Source organism: Apostichopus japonicus, chromosome 20 (assembly GCF_037975245.1).
Source record: "Apostichopus japonicus isolate 1M-3 chromosome 20, ASM3797524v1, whole genome shotgun sequence".
In the NCBI taxonomy this organism is placed as follows: domain Eukaryota; kingdom Metazoa; phylum Echinodermata; class Holothuroidea; order Aspidochirotida; family Stichopodidae; genus Apostichopus; species Apostichopus japonicus.
In genome coordinates, this window is record NC_092580.1 from 34,992,338 (window position 1) to 35,004,429 (window position 12,092).

Below are 12,092 nucleotides of genomic sequence, written 5' to 3' on the forward strand. Positions count from 1 at the left end.
CTAGGAGATTGTGAGTGCTGGTTAAATAAATTTGCGAAGCGTAGCGAGCGAAGCTCTCGCATCTCACGGCCGGGGGTCCAGGGGCCCGCTTAAGGGTGATTTTTGCTACTTTTCAGATTTACAATTGGTAAATAACAGAAAAAGGTGACGTTATTATCATGTTTTACGGCAAGGGAAAGATAAATTTGTTACTTTTGTTGTATTTCACAAGCATTTTACTATTTTTTTGTGCCGGCCAGTGGACTGTTTATTCACTTCCAATGCCGGCCGGCAGGCGTGAGTGGCGGTTACCACCGGCCGCCGCCGGCCGGCGTGGCTATAACCCTGTCCTTGGGTCATCAAACTATGGACAATTATATTGGCCTGTACAATGGTATGCTTCCGGTATCTATACAACACCCGTTTCCCCTCCTCCCTCCTTCCCTCCCACCTAGACCTCCCCATTCTGCCTCTCAGGCTCCAACATTAACATCCACACAATACACACAACACGTATGACGTTTCCAATGAAAGAATAATGAATTCATCAATAAACATGATGGCAACGTGCTCGTATATTCACCAATCATAGAGCATGCCTAAAAAGTTGTGTATGAAACCGAGCATTAAACAGCTGCCAGTTATTGAAACTCACTCCACTGCAGCTTCTCGCTTCGTTCCTTCAATTTCAAATATTTCTGCTTTCGAAGTGGACGCATAGTAAGGAACGCCGTTATCAAAGGGAATTAAATCTGTACTGTCTATACTAAAATACAGGTAGGTGTCATAACATTAATAATGTATTGTGGGATTCTTCTCTGAATATTCGCTTAAAATATGTTCTCTTTTTGTGTGGAAACTATTAGAAAAGGGGAAACTTTAGAAAAGTACAAAAGATAGAATCGACTGTATTAAAAGTAATGTATATAAAGCGGCTTAGGAATCTTGCTGTTACTATGAGATAGTGCAAGACTGAGATACAATGGTGTGTTGTCTCCATCAAACCGACTACATGCTGCATTATTATTATTTTGTTGTGAATTTATTTATCAAAGTGTTCAATATGTAACAATATTTTTGGTGCATATAATAAATACATGTCAAATATTTGCTATGGAAAATGGAAACAATGGAATGTTTGAATCATCGCCCTAGAGTCAATAACATGAAAATCAAGGCAATCATGTATTACATTAGGTATTTTAGAATAACTGACATTCATATATAGGCCTTATACATGTCGTAGTGTAGAGAAGTGTGACCTTAGGCCATGCACGTACTGTTGCAGTGCACCGGGTATACCCAGTAGAGTAACGTACTGGCCATATACAGCTGAAATACTGGTCTGATACAAAATAATAGGCGCTTGGAAGGTACGAATGTTGAATGAGTTAGACCTACCGAAGGTTTTGAATCAATGTAATGTGTATAAACTGTCTGCTCAACACATATAGAATCAGTAGAAGGGTATTGTCAGCTGGAGACAGAAATAGACGACTATACGTTTAGCATAGACAACTATACGTTTAGCATTTTAGATGGCAGCGAGAAGCATAACCATGACATACACTTATGTACAATACTATATATAAATTACGCCTTGGATCTGAGGCGAGCTCCACAAGAACAGTTTACTAAGGACATATTGTGCAAGCTGGACTCGGTAGGGTCATGAGAATGAATCTATTTACTTTAATTTGCAATCTGTTTTAACGTCAGTTGAGGGAAATGGCAGATCCTTAGCACTCCTCATATTTTACCCAATAGAGGACCTATTTGGTGCTAGCTCCACTATAGCAAATCACAAACCAGATGGGGAGATTCTAACGGAAAGCAATCCTGCGCTTCAGGATTTAAGAATAAAAAGTATTGAAGTAAACTACCGCAATCTAAAGACAATAAACTTGTTACAATGTTCAACTTTACTTCACACAAATAGAGCAATATCAGTGTGCAAGCGTCTATGGATGTAAGTTATAACAGTCTCATGTACATACAAGGACGCCCTAATTTAGCTTCGGATGACGTCATGGTCTTAATTGCATCATCAAATGGCAGGGCAATATTTCCGTCTTTCTCTTGTGACTGGGTTGAATATTAGGTAGCCACACGTCATACCCGAATAGTTGCCTAAACATTGAAATTCTATTTCTCTAAGATATTAAGACCTGAAGTGAACACCCTGGATATAGTATACAGGGTCGCAAAGAGTCATCAATTCCCTCTTAAATTCTGTTTCTGCTTGTCTAACATGGCACACAGACGGAGATCCATACTCATTCGTCATGCTATCCTTGATCGAAAGATCTTCACTAAAGCCTTTTACCTTGCGTTATTCATCAGCATATTTCTATTGCTAATTTTCTTCACGCATGTAACAGTTTTGCTCGGATATTATTATAGATTGCACTCAACACATTTTTGAATAGAATAACTATTAACGCAAAGTATCGTTGCTGAACCGCACACACCAAATCAATTAAAATCTTGTTAGCTGGAACCAGTTTTACATATTTTATTCCGTTGATTTGCAGCTGTCTCAATATCTTGTTGGTAATTAAAGATGAGTAACCATTATCCAACATTGCGCTGTTATATATATATATACGTATAGCAGTGAAACCAGTGTTTGCACGGTTCTTTGAAGTCAACTCTGCTGGCTTAAGTGTAGAATGATAATCTGGTAGAAACATGTCACGTAGCATTTCTTACTTTAGGTCTGCTTTCCATTTGTGAATTATTTAAGGATATTAACTTTAGAAGATTAAAATATGGAAGATGTTTTAGTGTGATATCACTCGTTAATTCATTCAAAATATCTAGGCCTATATATGGGGGAAAGGATACGGTCGTCATGGCATTTCTTCCGAAGTTTGCTGAAGCACACAACTAAACCGAACGCTGGTCAACGTTATGATATGATTAGATGTCAATAGGCCCATTGCTGTTGTGATTCTAAACTGTAAACCATCCAACGTTATAGCGTTTGCGTTAAACGTAACAATATATACATATGTGTCATAGAACAATTAATGTTATAACATACAAAGATAAGAGTTTGTAAGTTGTTATTAACTATGAATCTACCTATACCATAACACTTATAATCATTACTATCCGTTTATATCGACCGGTAACCATAAACCTTATAATCATAGCTAACAGTTGATATCAACCTATACCATAAAACCTTATAATCATTACTAACAGTTGATATCAACCAATACCATAAAACCTTATAATCATTACTATCAGTTGATATCAACCTATACCATAAACCTTATAATCATAACTAACAGTTGATATCAACCTATACCATAAAACCTTATAATCATTACTATCAGTTGATATCAACCTATACCAAAAACCTTATAATCATTACTATCCTTTTATATCGACCTATACCATAAAACCTTATAATCATTACTAACAGTTGATATCAACCTATACCATAAAACCTTATAATCATTACTATCCGCTTATATCGACCTACACCAAAAACCTTATAATCATTACTATCCTTTTATATCGACCTATACCATAAAACCTTATAATCATTACTAACAGTTGATATCAACCTATACCATAAAACCTTATAATCATTACTATCAGTTGATATCAACCTATACCATAAACCTTATAATCATAACTAACAGTTGATATCAACCTATACCATAAAACCTTATAATCATTACTAACAGTTGATATCAACCTATACCATAAAACCTTATAATCATTACTATCCGTTTATATCGACCTACACCAAAAACCTTATAATCATTACTATCAGTTGATATCAACCTATACCATAAAACCTTATAATCGTTACTATCAGTTGATATCAACCTATACCATAAAACCTTATAATCATTACTATCAGTTGATATCAACCTATACCATAAACCTTATAATCATTACTATCCTTTTATATCGACCTATACCATAAAACCTTATAATCATTACAATCCTTTTATATCGACCTATACCATAAAACCTTATAATCATTACTAACAGTTGATATCAACCTATACCATAAAACCTTATAATCATTACTATCAGTTGATATCAACCTATACCATAAACCTTATAATCATAACTAACAGTTGATATCAACCTATACCATAAAACCTTATAATCATTACTAACAGTTGATATCAACCTATACCATAAAACCTTATAATCATTACTATCAGTTGATATCAACCTATACCATAAACCTTATAATCATAACTAACAGTTGATATCAACCTATACCATAAAACCTTATAATCATTACTAACAGTTGATATCAACCTATACCATAAAACCTTATAATCATTACTATCCGTTTATATCGACCTACACCAAAAACCTTATAATCATTACTATCAGTTGATATCAACCTATACCATAAAACCTTATAATCGTTACTATCAGTTGATATCAACCTATACCATAAAACCTTATAATCATTACTATCAGTTGATATCAACCTATACCATAAACCTTATAATCATTACTATCCTTTTATATCGACCTATACCATAAAACCTTATAATCATTACAATCCTTTTATATCGACCTATACCATAAAACCTTATAATCATTACTAACAGTTGATATCAACCTATACCATAAAACCTTATAATCATTACTATCAGTTGATATCAACCTATACCATAAACCTTATAATCATAACTAACAGTTGATATCAACCTATACCATAAAACCTTATAATCATTACTATCAGTTGATATCAACCTATACCATAAAACCTTATAATCATTACTATCAGTTGATATCAACCTATACCATAAACCTTATAATCATAGCTAACAGTTGATATCAACCTATACCATAAACCTTATAATCATAACTAACAGTTGATATCAACCTATACCATAAAACCTTATAATCATTACTAACAGTTGATATCAACCTATACCATAAAACCTTATAATCATTACTATCCTTTTATATCGACCTATACCATAAAACCTTATAATCATTACTATCAGTTGATATCAACCTATACCATAAAACCTTATAATCATTACTATCAGTTGATATCAACCTATACCATAAAACCTTATAATCATTACTATCAGTTGATATCAACCTATACCATAAAACCTTATAATCATTACTATCAGTTGATATCAACCTATACCATAAAACCTTATAATCATTACTATCCTTTTATATCGACCTATACCATAAAACCTTATAATCATTACTAACAGTTGATATCAACCTATACCATAAAACCTTATAATCATTACTATCAGTTGATATCAACCTATACCATAAACCTTATAATCATTACTATCCTTTTATATCGACCTATACCATAAAACCTTATAATCATTACTAACAGTTGATATCAACCTATACCATAAAACCTTATAATCATTACTATCAGTTGATATCAACCTATACCATAAACCTTATAATCATTACTATCCTTTTATATCGACCTATACCATAAACCTTATAATCATTACGGTACTATTCGTTTATATCGACCTACACCAAAAACCTTATAATCGTTACTGTCCGTTTCTATCAAGGTTGATCAGGCTCGTAACATACTTAGTTAACCGTTTTAAGTCGTTAAAATGTGCCACTGTTATCATTGATAACACCGGCTGGTCATTGTTATATTTTATAAATATATGTGTTGTTTATGTTGCCATGGTATTAGATAATACGCAGATTCCCAACGTTAGTTGTAATATAAACATGAGTCAAATTTGTTGGCCAACAAAGTAATTACTCTGGACTAATATATACCATTCCAATTGGCAGTAGGGTAGAACAGCAATTATGAGAATTTAATCATTCATTTATCGTTTTCTTCAGAACAGAAATAAAAAGTAAAGAACATAGAAATATGAGAGTGAGGCAATTACAATATTATTCTAAAGTATCTTATTTTAAGGAAGCTATACAATATTATAGCTCCCTTATAATGAGGATGAATACTGAGAAAGGGTTTGTTGAGATGGCGTCCATCCTAGTCAATGTAATTCATGATCTAATTGCACGTCGAGGGGCTATCAACTTTTCTCTACGCACACACCTGTATGATTGATTTTCTTTTTGTCCGAACCCTTCTATGGATGCAGGCCCTAGATGCAAATATCTAGTCAGTTATTTGTGGTTGAACTAGGTCGTGAAGAGCTTAACCTTACCATTAGTAGCACGGCAGATTGGTTATCGATTTGTGTTAGCGATCCTCTCATCATATGGGACAGGTGAGCCCATTACTCATTCCATGCGCTTTTAGTGCAATTAAGTTAAAACTAGAACGGTAAAATGGGCATCGAACGGATGCATCGATGGTCGAGGCGAAGACTTACTGCAAATCGTTTGACAATAGATCACAGTGTATAACTTATATTATCAAGTGGCAATGGCTACTTCTACGGAACAACGAAATGATAGAAAATAGCTTATTATTTATGGAACTGTTTATCGCCCAACTTTAGCATTGTCCACTTTTACCTGTTCCTTTCTCAAAATGATGGCATTTTTTCAAATCTCTAAACTGAACCCCTACCTTACAGAAAATATGATTTAGAAAGCTTTATTATTATTAACTAAGAACTGAATATATTTTACATCCGTGTTAGAAGCCCATCCTTTTAGTTTGTACCGAGCTGGTTCGTGTCACTGAGCTCTTCTCGCTCCATAAAGCAATTCATTGTTGAGATGAAAAGGTTCACTACAGGATTAAAAATGATATGATGTATTAAAATGGCTTTCATTGATTGGTACATGGTTGCGTGTTTCTGCAAGAGTTTCGCTAAATTGATAAAATATGCATGCTAATACGTAATTAAGAATAGTGCAATATGTAAGCTTTTTTCTTTACGTTCTTAATAAACTAAAATTCCCATTTACCTTGTTAGTTTTGTATGATTATTGTATATGTTTTTTATACTTTCTGAGTTAGTTGTGACGTAATCGGTGGTCACTGATGTGCTGGTACATATACTAACGTGTTGGTACTTCAACAAAAATATATTACTGTTGCGATTCGAGTCGTTGTAAACATTTCAAGGATTTCCAGTTCTAGCTGTTTTAAATAAGAAAAATACCCTACACTTCTTATATGTATCACACAGATAAAAAACAATTCAAGGATTTCCAGTGTAGCTGTTTTTAATATGATAAATACCCTACACTTGTTATTTGTATCACACAGATAAAAACAATTCAAGGATTTCCAGTGTAGCTGTTTTTAATAAGATAAATACCCTACACTTCTTATATGTATCACACAGATAAAAAACAATTCAAGGATTTCCAGTGTAGCTGTTTTTAATATGATAAATACCCTACACTTCTTATATGTATCACACAGATAAAAACAATTCAAGGATTTCCAGTGTAGCTGTTTTTAATATGATAAATACCCTACACTTGTTATTTGTATCACACAGATAAAAACAATTCAAGGATTTCCAGTTGTAGCTGTTTTTAATATGATAAATACCCTACACTTCTTATATGTATCACACAGATAAAAACAATTCAAGGATTTCTAGTGTAGCTGTTTTTAATGATAAATACCCTACACTTGTTATATGTATCACACAGATAAAAACAATTCAAGGATTTCCGGTGTAGCTGTTTTTAATGATAAATGCCCTAAACTTGTTATATGTATTACACAGATTAAAAACAATGCAAGGTTTCCAGTTGTAGCTGTTTTTAATATGATAAATACCGTACACTTCTTATATGTATCACACAGATAAAAACAATTCAAGGATTTCCAGTGTAGCTGTTTTTAATGATAAATACCCTACACTTGTTATATGTATTACACAGATAAAGAACAATTCAAGGATTTCCAGTTGTAGCTGTTTTTAGTATGATAAATACCGTACACTTGTTATATATATTACACAAGTTAAAGCAAAAACAAATGCATTGGTACAAAAACGTCAATTATAATATGATTCTTGAATACCTCTTATAGGTATTAAAATGTGTATTCAAAATCGTACGAGCGTTCTGTTTAATTTTTGACTATATTTGGGCATAGTTCATATAGGCCTACGAATGAAGCCTGAAGCCATTTATTATCACAAAACTAGAATCACGAGTGTTCATGAATTATTCATTCTATATTAACAATAAGTTCGAAACGAAGATGAATAGCAAATTAGTCACATTTCTTTGAATTAAATTTTAAATACGTTATAGAGATCATTAAGTCTTTGGCGTACCCATAAACTTTATATTAATTTATTTCAAACGTCTATGAAGCCACAACATTTAATATTTGTAAGAATTTTGAACACAATTGCATTTTATTTACATAAGGTGACACACTTGTTTGCTGTGTCGCAATCTCAATATTTTGATATAGTTTGCTGCTTACAACAATATATTCTCCTGTATATAAGACTTATAAATCTAGTCAAACGCAGTTTGGTCTCTGCTACATAATTTTGTTGTTACTGGTTCATTAGTTCATCCAGTAATTATTACATTAATTTCTGAAATAACTGTTTATAACCAAAGGTAAACACGTCTTCAAAAGAATCGTTCCGCGTCTGTTTTATAACAAACTTGAGATTACGGTTATCAATTGCCAGTTTGTGTTTACAACGAGGTATATTTCGAGGCAGATTTTGAATAATAATCAGATTTACATTAATTATAAAATTTCCGCCAGTTTCGATTAGGGAACATTGTAGTGCCATACGATTATTACCACTCTTTTGTTTAATTGTTCATGTGAATAAGGAATTTAGGCTTACGATGGAGTGTTGTTATTCAATCAGCTATCTTTAGATCTCTGTGGATCTCTGTGGATCTCTGTAGATCTCTGTGGATCTCTGTGGATCTCTGTGGATCTCTGTGGATCTCTGTGGATCTCTGTGGATCTCTGTGGATCTCTGTGGATCTCTGTATATCTCTGTGGATCTCTGTGGATCTCTGTGGATCTCTGTGGATCTCTGTAGATCTCTGTGGATCTCTGTATATCTCTATAGATCTCTGTGGATCTCTGTGGATCTCTGTGGATCTCTGTAGATCTCTGTTTATCTCTGTATATCTCTGTAGATCTCTGTGGATCTCTGTGGATCTCTGTGGATCTCTGTGGATCTCTGTGGATCTCTGTGGATCTCTGTAGATCTCTGTGGATCTCTGTAGATCTCTGTGGATCTCTGTGGATCTCTATGGATCTCTGTGGATCTCTGTGGATCTCTGTGGATCTCTGTGGATCTCTGTAGATCTCTGTGGATCTCTGTAGATCTCTGTGGATCTCTGTGGATCTCTGTGGATCTCTGTGGATCTCTGTAGATCTCTGTAGATCTCTGTGGATCTCTGTAGATCTCTGTGGATCTCTGTAGATCTCTGTAGATCTCTGTGGATCTCTGTGGATCTCTGTGGATCTCTGTAGATCTCTGTTTATCTCTGTATATCTCTGTAGATCTCTGTGGATCTCTGTGGATCTCTGTGGATCTCTGTGGATCTCTGTGGATCTCTGTAGATCTCTGTGGATCTCTGTGGATCTCTGTGGATCTCTGTGGATCTCTGTGGATCTCTGTGGATCTCTGTATATCTCTGTGGATCTCTGTGGATCTCTGTGGATCTCTGTGGATCTCTGTAGATCTCTGTGGATCTCTGTATATCTCTATAGATCTCTGTGGATCTCTGTGGATCTCTGTGGATCTCTGTAGATCTCTGTTTATCTCTGTATATCTCTGTAGATCTCTGTGGATCTCTGTGGATCTCTGTGGATCTCTGTGGATCTCTGTGGATCTCTGTGGATCTCTGTAGATCTCTGTGGATCTCTGTAGATCTCTGTGGATCTCTGTGGATCTCTATGGATCTCTGTGGATCTCTGTGGATCTCTGTGGATCTCTGTGGATCTCTGTAGATCTCTGTGGATCTCTGTAGATCTCTGTAGATCTCTGTGGATCTCTGTGGATCTCTGTGGATCTCTGTGGATCTCTGTAGATCTCTGTAGATCTCTGTGGATCTCTGTAGATCTCTGTGGATCTCTGTAGATCTCTGTAGATCTCTGTGGATCTCTGTGGATCTCTATGGATCTCTGTGGATCTCTGTGGATCTCTGTGGATCTCTGTGGATATCTGTAGATCTCTGTGGATCTCTGTAGATCTCTGTGGATCTCTGTGGATCTCTGTGGATCTCTGTAGATCTCTGTAGATCTCTGTGGATCTCTGTGGATCTCTATGGATCTCTGTGGATCTCTGTGGATCTCTGTGGATATCTGTGGATCTCTGTGGATCTCTGTAGATCTCTGTGGATCTCTGTGGATCTCTGTGGATCTCTGTGGATCTCTGTAGATCTCTGTAGATCTCTGTGGATCTCTGTAGATCTCTGTGGATCTCTGTGGATCTCTGTGGATCTCTGTGGATCTCTGTAGATCTCTGTAGATCTCTGTGGATCTCTGTGGATCTCTGTGGATCTCTGTAGATCTCTGTGGATCTCTGTGGAGCTCTGTGGAGCTCTGTGGATATCTGTGGAGCTCTGTGGATCTCTGTGGAGCTCTGTGGAGCTCTGTGGATCTCTGTAGATCTCTGTGGATCTCTGTAGATCTCTGTGGATCTCTCTGGATCTCTCTGGAAAATTTAAATAATCTCAGTTTGGATCATTCACAATTTCTGAAACCAACAGACTATTGGAAACGAAAAATGCAAATGATTTCTTATTGCTGTACTGCTTAATAGCTAGCTTGGACACTGAACAAGTGGAACTTGGCAAACAGTATTTTATTTCTTAGTCTTTCATATTCTTTACCCTAGAGAAAAAGAACCTCCAATTAGCCTACATCTCAATTCGGAGCGCACTTACTTTTATCAAGACACTCACTAATGTGATATCAACACCAATCAGTCCTCGTCTTATTCGTCTTTCAGTGTGTTTTTGCTGATATAACTGTATGTAAATGCAATAACACCGTGTATGACCATGACTCATAGAATACTAGTACGTTGAACATAATGAGAAGTATCTATAAACAATTAGTAACATGCTGGTACGTTGTACGTTATGAGCAGTATCGGTAAACAATTAGTAACATTCTGGTACGTTGTACGTTATGAGCAATATCGATAAACAATTAGTAACATACTGGTACGTTGTACGTTATGAGCAGTATCGATAAACAATTAGTAACATACTGGTACGTTGTACGTTATGAGCAGTATCGGTAAGCAATTAGTAACATACTGGTACGTTGTACGTTATGAGCAGTATCGATAAACAATTAGTAACATACTGGTACGTTGTACGTTATGAGCAGTATCTATAAACAATTAGTAACATACTGGTACGTTGTACGTTATGAGCAGTATCGGTAAACAATTAGTAACATACTGTGGTACGTTGTACGTTATGAGCAATATCGATAAACACAAATAATCATACTAGTACGTTGTACGTTATGAGCAGTATCGATAAACAATTAGTAACATACTGTGGTACGTTGTACGTTATGAGCAATATCGATAAACAATTAGTAACATGCTGGTACGTTGTACGTTATGAGCAGTATCGTTAAACAATTAGTAACATACTGGTACGTTGTACGTTATGAGCAATATCGATAAACAATTAGTAACATGCTGGTACGTTGTACGTTATGAGCAATATCGATAAACAATTAGTAACCTACTGGTACGTTGTACGTTATGAGCAGTATCGATAAACAATTAGTAACATGCTGGTACGTTGTACGTTATGAGCAATATCGATAAACAATTAGTAACATACTGTGGTACGTTGTACGTTATGAGCAATATCGATAAACAATTAGTAACATGCTGGTACGTTGTACGTTATGAGCAGTATCGATAAACAATTAGTATCATACTGTGGTACGTTGTACGTTATGAGCAATATCGATAAACAATTAGTAACATGCTGGTACGTTGTACGTTATGAGCAATATCGATAAACACAAATAATCATACTGGTACGTTGTACGTTATGAGCAGTATCGGTAAACAATTAGTAACATACTGGTACGTTGTACGTTATGAGCAATATCGATAAACAATTAGTAACATACTGGTACGTTGTACGTTATGAGCAGTATCGATAAACAATTAGTAACATACTGGTACGTTGTACGTTATGAGCAGTAT

General features: G+C 35.1%; 1 protein-coding gene across 1 annotated transcript in view; it reads left to right on the forward strand.

Moving 5' to 3' along the window:
- The first annotated feature begins 628 nt into the window (after positions 1-628).
- The window catches only part of LOC139961606 (metabotropic glutamate receptor 3-like), a 53,687-nt gene continuing 42,223 nt past the window's right edge, over positions 629-12,092 (forward strand). Inside the window, exon 1 of the mRNA XM_071960928.1 lies at positions 629-756. The gene's annotated coding sequence lies outside the window, so the exon portion shown is untranslated. The remainder of the gene's footprint in view (positions 757-12,092) is intronic.